This window comes from Cyrtonyx montezumae, unplaced genomic scaffold (assembly GCF_038088225.1).
Source record: "Cyrtonyx montezumae isolate F1298 unplaced genomic scaffold, pur_monq_1.0 scaffold_17, whole genome shotgun sequence".
Taxonomy (NCBI): Eukaryota; Metazoa; Chordata; class Aves; order Galliformes; family Odontophoridae; genus Cyrtonyx; species Cyrtonyx montezumae.
This window is the reverse complement of record NW_027071903.1, coordinates 7,139,377-7,152,534: the sequence shown is the minus strand read 5'-3', so window position 1 is coordinate 7,152,534 and position 13,158 is coordinate 7,139,377. Positions and strand designations below refer to the sequence as shown.

The 13,158-nt window shown below is 40.1% G+C and overlaps 1 long non-coding RNA gene and 1 other non-coding gene across 4 annotated transcripts; both read left to right on the top strand.

Moving 5' to 3' along the window:
- The first annotated feature begins 179 nt into the window (after positions 1-179).
- TRNAT-AGU (transfer RNA threonine (anticodon AGU)) lies at positions 180-253 on the top strand. The gene has a single exon. It is a non-coding gene; the product is annotated as a tRNA-Thr (tRNA).
- A 4,603-nt stretch (positions 254-4,856) lies between these two features.
- Positions 4,857-11,707, top strand: LOC136046578 (uncharacterized). Of its 3 annotated transcripts, XR_010621997.1 has the most exons (6): positions 4,857-5,440; positions 6,237-6,359; positions 7,648-7,725; positions 7,830-7,972; positions 8,083-8,201; positions 11,344-11,707. It is a non-coding gene; the product is annotated as an uncharacterized LOC136046578 (long non-coding RNA). The 3 variants fall into 3 exon arrangements; XR_010621995.1 differs by lacking the exon at positions 7,648-7,725; XR_010621996.1 differs by lacking the exons at positions 7,648-7,725; positions 8,083-8,201.
- Positions 11,708-13,158: the final 1,451 nt, after the last annotated feature.

Genomic DNA, 13,158 nt, shown 5'->3' with positions numbered 1-13,158 from the left:
TAACAATGGCAGAGATCCATTTTGGTGGGCACGTGTCATGGTTTTATGATATGGAATACCAGCACCAAAAATCATAAAACCATGACAGCACGTTTCCCCACGACTGCCGGACAATGCCGGGAGCCGGGGCGCTTCGGGGCCGATGTATTGGGGCCGCGAAGCGAGAAGCGCTATCGCCCGGCGCCGTGGCTTAGTTGGTTAAAGCGCCTGTCTAGTAAACAGGAGATCCTGGGTTCGAATCCCAGCGGTGCCTGTGCGGTTAACGGTTCGTATTTTGCGCGCGGCCGCCGTTTTACCGCCGCTCGGGACGGCGGGAAGGGCGCGTGGGGCTGAGAGGGGCGGCGGTGTGCGGCTGTGTGGGAGTGCCGGTGGTGCTCTGCGCGCTGTGCGTCTGCGGGCACCAATTCCTGGGGAACCGCAGCACGGAATGAAAAGTTGCGCTTTTACGACAGGATGTGTCTTTTTTTGCCACGCAGGATTTTTGTTCCTGTGGAGCCACTGTCTCTCTTTCCTGTGTGTAAATCTGTATCCTGGCACTGCTCGCTTTCCTCCCGCGCTGTGTGCAGGAGCCCCGTGCTCTCTCCGGCCGCTGGTGACACAGCTCAGCTTTCTGAGACGGGTCTGAAAGGCAAAGGCCGACTCCCCGCCCTGGGTGGCTGAATTAGGTTCAGCGCACTCATTGCAGGTGTGTAACAAAGGTGGAGTCTGTGCTCAGATCTGAGGTCAGGAGGCCCTAAACCCATTAGTACAGCTCGTCCCATGCCAGCAGCTGTACCCACAGGCAGGTTTTGGCCCACACAGCAGCTGATGGGGGTAAATGGACTCACTGGCACGTTTGGGCACAGAGATGTTGCTGGGATGGAGCTCTTGCAGCCCCAAGTGCAATTTATGGCCCTGACATCCCCGATCAGCACCTGGCTTAACAGCTATCTGCAGGAACCCTCCTTTGAGCGGCATTTTCTGTACAGTTTGTCAAAGTCACAGTGATTCTGGGCTACTGACTGAATGAAGCCAAGTATCCCTTAGTGTATAATTATTTTCTTATGCTAATTGAACACCAAAGGTGCATCTAGCCCAATAGTTTTATTATAGCTGTGGCCAGCAGCGCATGTATAGGAGAACATAAGCACAGGGCAAACGTGCAGGGATATTATGCCAGAACGCTCTGCCAGCCTCGTGATTTCCAGCCTGGGGTCTTGAGCTCTCACATACAGACGTGATCAAATTTAATTTTTCATTTCTCTGTGTCTGTGGGTAGGAAGAAGCAAACTGACTCCTGCAGGCAGACGTGCATATTGAAGACATCTGTATCATAGGGACAGTTGCCTAAAGAAGGGAAATATTAGAGGCAGTCAAATGTTTAGTGTCTGTTTATTGTAGCAGTGAGTGTAGGCTTAGGGGAAGATATTTTTGCACTTCAACTGCAAGGGCTGACATTGCTGCCTGCACATTATTCACAAAGATTTAGGTGAAAACATTTGATGAAAACATCGAGTGAAACCACGTCGCCTGTTAACCCCAGTTTGCAAGGCTGCCCTTTCCTATTCCTTGACATGCAAAGTGTTGTGCTCTGACAGGCATCTACCATTACAGTGTCATGCCTAAATAATGTGATGTGATGCATGTGTCATGAAAGGATCAGCTGGAGTGTAAATCATCAGCTCTGAACTTTGAGGTTGGGGAAACTTTGGGATACTGTAGTCTGTGTAGTAGAAAGAACAGACATTCTCTAGTTATTGCTTTGCTGCTTGTAGAAAATGCTGGGATTAATGTGTTCTTCATTTGTAAGCAGTTTGCAGAAATGATGTGTGTTGCTTGTAGGACTGCTGTAAGATTTTTCACTATCTGTTCTTACAAGGCAAGCAATGGCATCAAGTGTCCTACTGAGAAGTGACTTGTCCCCTACCACCCAGCACATAAGCTCCTCACCTGTGTTCGTTCTGCCAATGGTATTCACAGCTCAGACATTTGTAGAGGTGAAACTGGGCTGGGGCATTTGAAATGGATATCTCTTGGAGTGTCACTTAAATGACAAAACACAACAGAGGGCAGTAGTGCAGTTTAGATTCTTGCCATTTAGGACCTATGCTGTTCCATTCCCAGTAACCCAGCTTGTAATTGTGTACAGCTGAATAGAAAAAATATTTACATTTTGTAAAGTCTGACTGTATTTCAGTTCATAGTAAAAACCAAGACTGTTCAAGAAAAGATACAGGTTAGCTAGAAAATAATAATCTGTGTGCCCAACTCCTGCAAAATGGAGCGAAAAGGCTGCAATCCATAGCAACAAAACTTGGGATGTGGGAGACCAGAGTGCTGAGTGATTGTGGCCATCTTTGACTGCTCTGAAAAATGGAATTTCATTAGATATATTTGACCCGTGTTGGAAAAGTTACTTTCTTGAAGGTGTTTTCTCTTTGTCATGAAACCTGGCCTCTTCCATCTTATGTTTTAAATGCTTTGCCTCTCTTGGCAATTTGAGTGTGTTCTATTAGATTGTGAAACCGTTTCAATTCAGTTTATTTTCACCTGTACCTTCTAGTTCTCTTCCAGTAGGATATAAGTTAACAAATGTGTGTGTATAGGAGTTATTTTTTATATCTTCTTTTTGTTTAGTGCAAGTGTGTAACCTGAGCAGCCTGACCAAAGAGGAGGCACATGTCCTAAGTGTGAGTTAGGTCATGGGTGGTGTGAGGATGGACTTGCAGTAAGAAATACATGCCTGTAAAAATGCGCCTCAACTATGACATGTAAATAGCCTTGTTGTTCAATTTGAGAAATATTTTGAGGACATCTGTTAATGCCTACAGCTTCACCTCAGCCTCTGTACATCCCTTTCACTACGATTAAAAAAGTGAGGCTTTGGGTGCTGTGGACAGACCCATGCGACCTCCTCCTGCAGGCACTGCAGGTGAGTGCTTTGCTGTGGTTTGTCAGCATGAGCCCTGTTCCAAGATGAAAGATTGCACAGGCTTGTGTGTTAGTTGTGTGGGCCTGGGAACTTCTGCTTCACAGCATTAGAAAGGCCAGCATGGAAGTCAGAATGCATTCAGCAACACTAGAAACGCCAACATCTTATCCCTGTTTTAAATCGTTCTAAAGATAATGCCTGAAGTATATGGAACAGGAAAACGTCTTTTATTCATTGCTGCAACAGGTCTTTTCTTCAAGCAACTGTAGCTACTCAATGATCCTTATTTAAATATATGAAGATATCACTGATATCAGTTAGTGAGGCATTCAAGAATTGATCTCACTGACGTCAGTGGCACAACTCCCACTGACTGTGCTGTAGTCAGGTTTCCATTCAATAAATGATAGCAAAGAATCTGATTCATAATGAAGGGAGGAAAAGATGAATCAACCTAAGCTACGTGGGCAGAGTTTTTCTAGTGTTGTTAACTGCACACTGGTATCAAAACAAGGCCTATCCTTATCTGCTGTAGTATTTGTGCTTTTTCTTTACTTACATATGACTGAACACAATTAACCTTCATGTGATCCCTGTCAAAGTGTGTGCTGAGCTCTCGTTGTTGTCAATGGAAACTATTGAGTGCAAACTATTGAGAGGTTTTCTGAAAACCTCTTGATAATATTTTAACACAAACATTCGAGAATTCTCATCCCAGTAACATTTTTGATGACATAACTGTTGATTTGGTATTGTTTTTGGATGACTTTTTAAACAAATATATTTTTAATATGTACTCCCTCTGTACATACATAAAAATATTGTTATTTTTCTCCTGTGGTAGCAAAATTTAGTGGTTGAAAGTGTGGTAAGAGCAAATACAACCTCTTGTAGCTGTACATTCATTTCATGTTTCTCCCTGAATAAACAAGTTAGAACGTTGTATTCCAGAAATAACGAATTAGAATTTCTCTCATTATTGATTTTGGTTAATATATTTTTTGTGAAAAAATGTCTGATATGAGCTAATCAGTTAATTTTTGGTTCTTATTTTTGATAAATGATATGACTACATATACTGCTTTTCTGTTAGAATATTCGCTGTCAGTAACATAATGATTGTCAAATCACATTTAAGTCAGTTCTGTTTGGCCAGCCCTAAGAGGCTATTTTTTTCAGCACTACACTTTCTTTTTGTTGTGCTTTTTTTCCCCTTAATTAACATTTTAATTTGCATTTTCATGCAGGACAGAATTAACCACCAAAATAAACAGTTTTCCTCCTTTGATATGGAGTATGCTTTTTCACTGAGTGCTTCTTGTGGTCATGTGGTTTGTCTTTATATAATAGGTATGCTTTATCTTAATTTAGCAGCATACCAATGACCCATTATTTCCATAACTTTTAAGCAGCCTAAACCCAATTTTTGTACAGTGTTATCTATATTGGTTGCATTATACAAGTATGATTTTTATTTTATTAATGTAAAGTCTTTTAAAGTGTAAGGATGGTGTGTCCTTAATCACAATAACTACAAATGCATGTGTGGTGAAGGCTGGGATGCTGCAGTCTGTACAGTTGCCACTATCACATGGCATCTTTTTCTTTTGGCTGAGAAAATGTAACCCAGGTATTTTGAACAAATTCCTTTTGTCTGAGGCCAAAATCTGCCTCTGTTCTGGTATGGTGAAAGGAGAGTGACCTTCATGTGCTCATTTCATGTTCTTTCCTCAAGGCCAATTGCCATTTCTTCTGGAAATCTGTCTTACTGTGGTCTGTGGGAGTGTAACTGGGAAGATTAGGGGAAAAATAATGAATTAGTAACTCAGAGACAAATGTAGAGTGAGTAGAGCCAAGAGCTACTCTGAGTTAGGGCATCTCTTTAAAAGCTGCTAGAAAAACCCATACCATTGTAACTAGATGCAGTGGTCCAAGTTCGGTTCAGTGTGATGACAAACAGAAGGATTTAGTCGTTTCTTTTCATACCAGCTTGTTGAATCTCTGACTTAATCATTTCCAGACAATTTCACATAAATTGATTACGTGGTTGCTGCTGGTTTCTGTATATCAGCAACTTTGGACATGGGGCCCTCAGGAGTGCTTAAAAATAGATGTGGGGCTGTCTTGGCACCACTGGCTTTAGGCCTGCCTGACACTGATCAGAGCTAATTTGCCTGCAGAGCCCTCAGCTGGTACTGTGCAATCTGAAATTCATCCAGGCCTTTGCTCTGTCTCTGTTCTTTGCTGTGAAGAACTTGAGGAAGAACATTCACTAATGTTGAAAGAGAGGAGCATACTTTATTCAGTAAATACAAGGATTTCTGACATTAAATTACACTGTGGTTCTATGGAGATTGTGACTGCTTGTACATCAAGATCTGTGTCTCACTAATGTTATTTTCATTACCTTTTTGTCCCCTGATCTCCAGCCATTACAGAATACCTGAGGAGCCCTTCTGCACTGGAACGCGTTGAGTAATTGCCCGCAGATCCATCTAGAATTGTGCTGAGTTACATGCGGGCACTGCAGTAATTGTAATTGTTTCCAACTGGGATTGCTGTACTTTCAGTAAATCTATAGACATGGGATGAAATATTTAAAATCCCCTGGCAGTTAAGTATTTGCCTCACTTTGGAGAAATGGGAAAGCTCTGTGATTCATACCTCCTTGTTACAATCAATGGGCACTGCTTTGCCATTACACTCAGTGAATGTGGGGTTGAGGAGAAATGAACTTATCACAGAGTACCGAAGTTCTTTGCAATAAGGGAAACAACAAGAATTGAATTTGTGATTGCTACATCTCCAGCTTCATAAATGGTTCAATGTCATACTGTGTAATGAAATAATGGTATTAAATATGATCTCTCTGGATTACTATTTCTTTAGCATAACACCATTTTTATGGACATAAATAGTACTTTTTATAGCTAGAGCAAAAAAGCATTGCCTGAGATAAGTGAACAATTATTGTAATTACTTTCACTTTTGAAAATTGACAAGTTACTGTAACAGAATAATATTATAAATGTATAGATTTGTTTTCCTGAGTTGCTTGATATTTATATGTGAGCTGCTTTATTTTTAGTACACAACAGCATAGGCATGAATGCATAAAAATGTTTTCGATCATTTGTTCCAAAATGGTCTGTGAAAAATGATAGATTTCTAAAAGCTAATTATAGTGAACTCCCAAAGCAATTGGTTGGTTGAGCTGGTTCAACACAGCCTGTCTGAAATTATTCTGGAAGAAAATGAACATAAGTACAAGTAAAAAGAAATACTTATATTTAAATACTTTTTAAAACTGGTTTAATCTTCACAGCACCTTCCCAGACACTGACACAACAAAGAGAGTGTTGCCATGAGAAGAAGTGCTATAATGAAGGATACTTGAGCACTGATAGCTGTAAATGCATGTTACATGGATATCCTGGGAATTTCTGTGGTATGTATATTGTGTTACCCTGAACTCTAAAATCTGTACAAAGATCAAAGGATATTTCTGTTAGCTACTTCTGATTTAGAATGTGTGACTCTTCTGGTTCTGTGTGCCTGGCTTGACTGCTTTTTGTTGTGGAGAATTCATAAACATGTAAAATATAAAGGGACCTCTCAAGAATGTTTCTTTCATTACTGTTGCTTGCTACAGCTACTACTCTAGATACTAGTGGGTGTTTTCTTAAGTTTTTATCGTACTTTTTACAATTTTATTTCCTTATTTCTTTCTATTTTTCATTAATTTAGTTGGCTTATCTATCTGGCACCTTTGTCTTCCACTCAATTAAGGGAATAACCAGAATGATTTGACAGTCATGTAAATATTCTGGGAAGGGATGACATCTCTGAGTTGCTGTGCACGCAGCCATGCTACTGTTGCCCTCAAGGATAAACAAATGTCAGCTCAGGGGAGCACCATTGATCCTGTGCCTAGAGTTGATGCATATGAAAGAGGTTCTCAGATGACTCTACCTTCAGAAAAAGGGATTTACAAGAGCAATGTTTTTTCTCTTACGTTTCTCGACTTTACTTCTCAGTTTTTGACAAACTTCCTCTGGCATCATATTTCCCTACCATGTTGCATTGTAACAGTGTATACAGTTGTGTAGTCCAGATCTCAAATCATATGAAGGATTTATCAAATATCTCACAACAGTTTTGTGAAAAAAATAAATACCTGTGTTCTCCTCTTTGATCTTTAAATTGACAGCTACCTTTACCTTTTTTAAAAATTCTCTCCAAGCACATTTGTTGACTGTGCAGCTGAATTTACAGAGCTGCCATCTTGCTCATTCAGCTGCTTTCTTACAATGTAGTTATTACACAATTGTTGCAATGATTTTTTCCTTCACATTCTTCAGCTCATTTACCACAGGCTCTTCTTTATTCACTTGCTTTGGTCAGAATGTACAGCTGGCAGCCACAGCTCTGCTGTGTATAATAAGTCATAGTTAAAAGCTATATTGGATTACTTGGTTCTCTTTATGCAAAAGAAAATCCGACTTTTCATGCCTTTATGCTTCACTGAAGGGTGAAGCAGCTTTGATTCTTCTGGAAATCTGACATTTAGTTGTGTTCCATGGTTTATTCCTATTCTCTCTCTTTTTGTTTTCTCAGCCCTTTCAGTAATGTGGTCTGAATTAGCAAGCTGATTTCTCGTGATGTTATTCATTTTTGTATTAGTCACTGTACAGTGAGTTCACTTGCACACTTCAGACAGCTTTAATGCTTTTCAGGTTTTGTACACTGTCTAATACTGAAAACTAGCCAAAGCAACAGGGAATAGAGATGAAATTGTCACACCATCAGGGCAGGTTTGATTTCCTGTCTGTGTCTACTAACCCACCATCCCTGACCACATGCTTTCTGTTTTTAGTTGGGATGCTGGGTGTTGATACCATACTTCTTGCTTCTGCAGCTAATGGTTGAATCACTAAGTGCCAGAGAGAAATGTTCATTTATTAGCAGCAACACAGCAAAGATTCCTGAGCTTTTTCTATCATGGGAGCATACCTCACGACTTGTAGCTGTGGAATCAACATGTCCTGCATCCCCTTAACTGTAAGTACTGACACACAGTCTGCAGAATGATCTCACGTTCACACCTAAACGTGTGTTGGTATTTCTGTCCCCTTAAGCTTTAAAAGTGCTTCCACTTTTAGTGAAATTAGATGACAAACTGTTGTCCAGATGAGCCAGCATACTGTCATCCTTATACTCCTGTTAATACATGACATGTCCTATGAATCTGGCTGTATTATCCCTGTGAAAAATTGAGAGAATTTTCTAGGTGAGTTCACGTGTTCCTTTACATCCTTTCTCATTCTTTCTGTGGAACAGCCTCACTGATGTACTGCTCCAAATTTCGCTGTGTTACCCATCTATGCATGTTAAGAAGAACTTTGCAATCATTTGGGAAATAAGCTGCAATTTGCTCTTTTATGAACCCAAAAATCACTGTGCTATGAATATGTATTGAGAACGTATAAACAGATGTGGAAGAAGTGTTAGTAATAGTGATGCCTCCAAGGACATGCTTGTAGTATAAAATCATTAAGACTCTTCAAACTATGCAGGGTATTGCCATGAATAAGAAATACAACGCTTCATGCAGCATGGGTCTGGCAGAACGTTACACTCAGAAACACACCACTGTAGAAAATAGAACTTTGGTAGACAAATCAGGGAAAAGGAGCCATGAATCAGTTTTAGGTATAATCCCTGGGAAAGCTGGAACACAAGTATGTTCCCTAAGATGAAGAGTAGCATCTAAGGAAGTGTTTGGGTCAAGCTTCAATGAAAAACAAACAGCCACAGTAGTTAATTTTAAGGCATCACCAATACAAGGTACTCTTTGATTAAAAAAAAACAAACAAACAAACCCAAACAATAGTATTTAGTTATCAGTAAGGCGTGAGGAATGTGGCTGGCCTTATCCTGTTGTACTTTTCCTGCTTGAGCTGGTACTTGGATACAAGTAAAATGGCAGTCTGTAGTGAGCATGCAGTACTGTTCAGTTCAGCTGGAGTGAATTTGCAGCAGTGCTCAGAGTGCAGTTCAGTGATTTACCCCCGTGCTCTCAGGTGGTGCTGGCAGAGCACCAGCTCTTAGCCTTCACTGCACCTCTCCTCACCTGTCAGCCTGCTGAGCCTCATGCTCTGTGTGATGGATACCAGGCCTGGATCTTCGCACCAGTTTTCTGGTCACAGGAAGGGGTGGGAGGCAGCTCTAAAAATTACCAGTGTTTGCAACCAATGGGTAGTGTTACAGCAGAGGGCACTTCGGGGGCTTGTGATGGGGAAGCTGCTCTGCAGCCTCATCACCTGAGTTGTGTTGTTTTCAGCCCTTCTTCACCCAGTACAGGAGTCAGGTGCTGAACTCATTTGAAGGTGCTTCTTCAGTTCTAATTTTGCTTTGCTTTTCCACGCATGCTTTATTTTATATATGCCTGACTGCATGCAACACTTTTTTTTAATTTCTACTCTTTTTAAAAAATATTATTTAAACAAAACTGGGAGCTGCTAGCAGTTCTGAGTTAACCCCATGTGGATATTTTCATCTACTCTGATAACAACATGCATACAGAGCAGAGAAAGTATTTGTCCTTCTGCTAGAAGGTGGTTATAATGCACGTTCACTGTGTTCATCCCATGACTCAGAGTTTTCGTGTTTCCAATTCCAAGCTGTTTGACCTCCCACTCAAATTCTAAAATAAGTTTGTAGTAACATGCAGCTAGTGCATGTTTGGCTAAGAATGTATTGATAGTTTGGGACACTGTGACATTTTCTTCTGTAGGAAGTAGGTAAAATAAATATAACTTCAGGTTTGTTGTGGTTTTATGTGGAAGACCAGTGACAGAAATCATAAAACCATGACAAGGTCTTACTGATCCTATCATTTCCCTGAATTGTGAAAAGGAATCTGGAAACATTTGTACATCTGAAATGTGATTCAACTGTATCTTGGCATTGCTCTTTTATCATTTACAAGCAGAAGAAACTTGCTTCTGAGTTATTTCTGTCTTCATTTACCAAAGATTTTGTATGTCAAGGAGAATAGTAAATACTTTAATGACTCCAGCTACCAGAGAGTAAGCCTTTTCACAACTACAGCATAAAAGGATTCATTATAAACTAAATTAAATTGTCCAAACTCTGCTCATCAGTAGTTGTGAAGGAGCAGGCAGAAGAAAAAAATCAATTTAGCATCCTAGTTGTCATGTCATAGGGGATTTACCATTGGTGTGTAGTGCTTTTCCAGTACATGATAAGAACTAGCATCAGCACAGGCTGAATCAATCTGTATAGTTATTAAATGCTAAGTCACCAAGGGGGGTAGGAGGTGTGGTGTTGAAACAGCCTTTTCTGAGCAACATAAATTTGAGCCTGAGCGAAATAAATTTGGAGAAACTGATGCTTCTGAGCTGCAGAACAGCTGTGCAGTGGGACTGGGATCCAGAGCTGTGACTGCAGAGCGAGCTGCAGGCACCATCACATCTGGTTGGCAGGTGACAGTCTAGTGTCATGTGAAACAATTGACATACCTGCTGGCACAGAGCAGTGCTATGAGATTACATTTTTGAAAATGAATCATGATGAAAATATTTAAAAGCAAAAAGAAGAGAAAAATGAAACAATACTGCTTTTGGCCTGGCTTTCTCATTTGTTCAGAATGACTTGCTGTGCAGTGGAACTTATTTGTAAAGTGCAGTTTAACAATTTTGTTAGAAAACCCTGATAAACTTCCTCAAGTTATTTCCATAACGATTAGAAATGAAGATACAATTAATGCTGCCTTGATAATAGTTACAAAGGGTGACCCTTTCAAGAGAAAATTATCTTCTTTTTCAAGCAATTACCCTAATGTAATTGCTACTCATAATCTGGTTTGCTTGATACAAATACAAGCTCTTACTGAACATCATAGTGTCACAGAGGAATATCATAACTTTGCATTTTCTTAGGAAAAACCTGTACATTGGAGATCTTCTTATAGTATTTTTCTATTAAATACCTGGGTTCACTTTCCTGTCATACCAGGTTGCTTATATATATTCCTGTCACATTGAATAAAACAGATGTGAATTACTATGTTTTTCTTCAGCTCTTCATAGAATACATGCATAACAAATTCCTAAGGAAGAGTAAGGGAAAGCAGCTCCCTCTGAAGTTTAGTAATGATCTGTGATAGATCAAGACAGGAGTAGTGTTAAGGTCAGTGCAAAAGTACCCTTGAGAATTTTCTTCCCTTTCAGGGAGAGCGCTGTTGTCACTAAATGTAAACCTTATTAAATCCAGCCAGAAAGCACTGCGTGGTGGTGCAGTATGAACTCTTTTAAAAAGCATAGCCAGCAGTAAACTATGTGAGATTGAAACAAGTAATGTATGTCACTGTACCTATTATTTTCTATCTGACTTTTCTTTAATGCCAGATTCTAAGAGAACAGAGATGATGAAAAAACATATTGGGATTTCAGGCTTGCTTATCTACACAACTCTCTACTCGCTGCCCCTCCTTTGAAACTGAGTTACGGTGGAGAAGAAATAAATACAATGAACTTGTGGAACAGGTAAAACTGGGGTCATAGTTTAAAGAAATCTCAACCAAATTATTGTAATTCAGGAGATAATTATAAAAGAAGCATAGATATTTATGAACTACAAAAATCAGATGCAGATGGAAGTGACATGGAAAATGTAATAAAAGAGTCAGTGTGGGACGGGTGACTCACATGAACAGGATAAGATAGATCTCAAGTTCCTTTGATGTTTTTACTACTAATATCAATGAAATCCATAATCTCTTAGTTGACATTGTTGTATCATTTTAGGATGTCTTTTCAAGGTGTTGGTGTGGATGCTGTGGTGTGATGTGAGTTCTGTGATGACAGTAGATACAGGAGCACGGGAATACGTAATTTTGTATGCATTTATCTCATTTGTACATACATTTCTGTGAAAACAAATGAACGTGACTGAAAATAAGGACTCCAGATTTGAAGTTAGTCTTACATGAGCACCAAGAATAATTATTAAACAGAGCAGATTTTATCTAAGCAACTTTGTGGCATGGATAAAAAAGAACATGTGTGCTGCATTGCTCTCAGTCCTACGTAGTCTGCTGTTTCAGTGCTATGTGAGGATACTGTTGAAGGGAAACGGGAGATACACGTTACTCATAATTATCATAAAAAGGGTTAATGTAGAATGTAGAGGTGACTAGATACATTATTTTATTACAATAATAGACTTACCAAGGAAAAACTCTTTTATGACACATTCCATTATTGCTGTTTCAAACCCATAATTTGAAGATTACTGCTCAGAAACCCAGACAGAAGTGATTTTACAATCATCGGCCCATTAAAGGTTTAAGAGTTGTCTGGCTAGATTAGGAATAATTCAGCTGTGGAAAATTTTGTGTGACTTATTATGTTCCTTAAAAAGTGCACAGCCACGTGCTGGTAGGTGGGGCCGAGTCCTTGCATGCTGTGTGCAGGGCCTTCTCACCTCCTGACAAACTTGGTTTGCATTGATCTGTTTATTATTTCTGCATCTTTAGCATAGTAGGCGTATTTGTTTCAACATTCGGTTCTCTCATCCCAAGTAGACAAGACGTAGCACTATTGATCCTCAGGCCAGTCATCCATTAGGCATCCATTAAGATCCAGAGTGATAGACAAATGTGAATTACAATTACAATAATTCCATCAAAGAGCTGCTGAGATAAAGCACAAGTCTGTAGCTCAGTGAGGATAAGGATCAGCCGAAGCCCCGAGATATTGCTGCAGCCACACTTTATATTGTTGAAATAAAAAGGTCTAAAGCAATATCTCAGTGTGCTGAGAGACGTCCTTTGGTGAACTCCGGTGCTCTCAGGCATTAAGCCCTCAGCTCTCTCTTTCACCACTCTGCCAGAGTTTTTCACTATCAAATAAGAATCAGCAGAAGCGAACCTGAGTCTGTGCTTTGACTTTAATGTGCTCTCTGCAGCCAACACCACGCGCTTCCCAGACTGCAGGATGGAGCTGTCACCACCAATGCCCTGAAGTAGTTTCTGTCTGGCCCAGTGATTTCCCATCCATCGCTGCCTTCCTTCTCTTCCTTATCTGGTGTTTCCTTTCCCATTTTTTAATTTGGTCTTTTTCTCTGTTTCCCTGGCCAAAACTTTCTGCTGTGTGGATTAATTTTAAACGCAGTACAGTGCCACGAGAGTAGCTCTGTGGAGTGGTTTTATTGTACACATG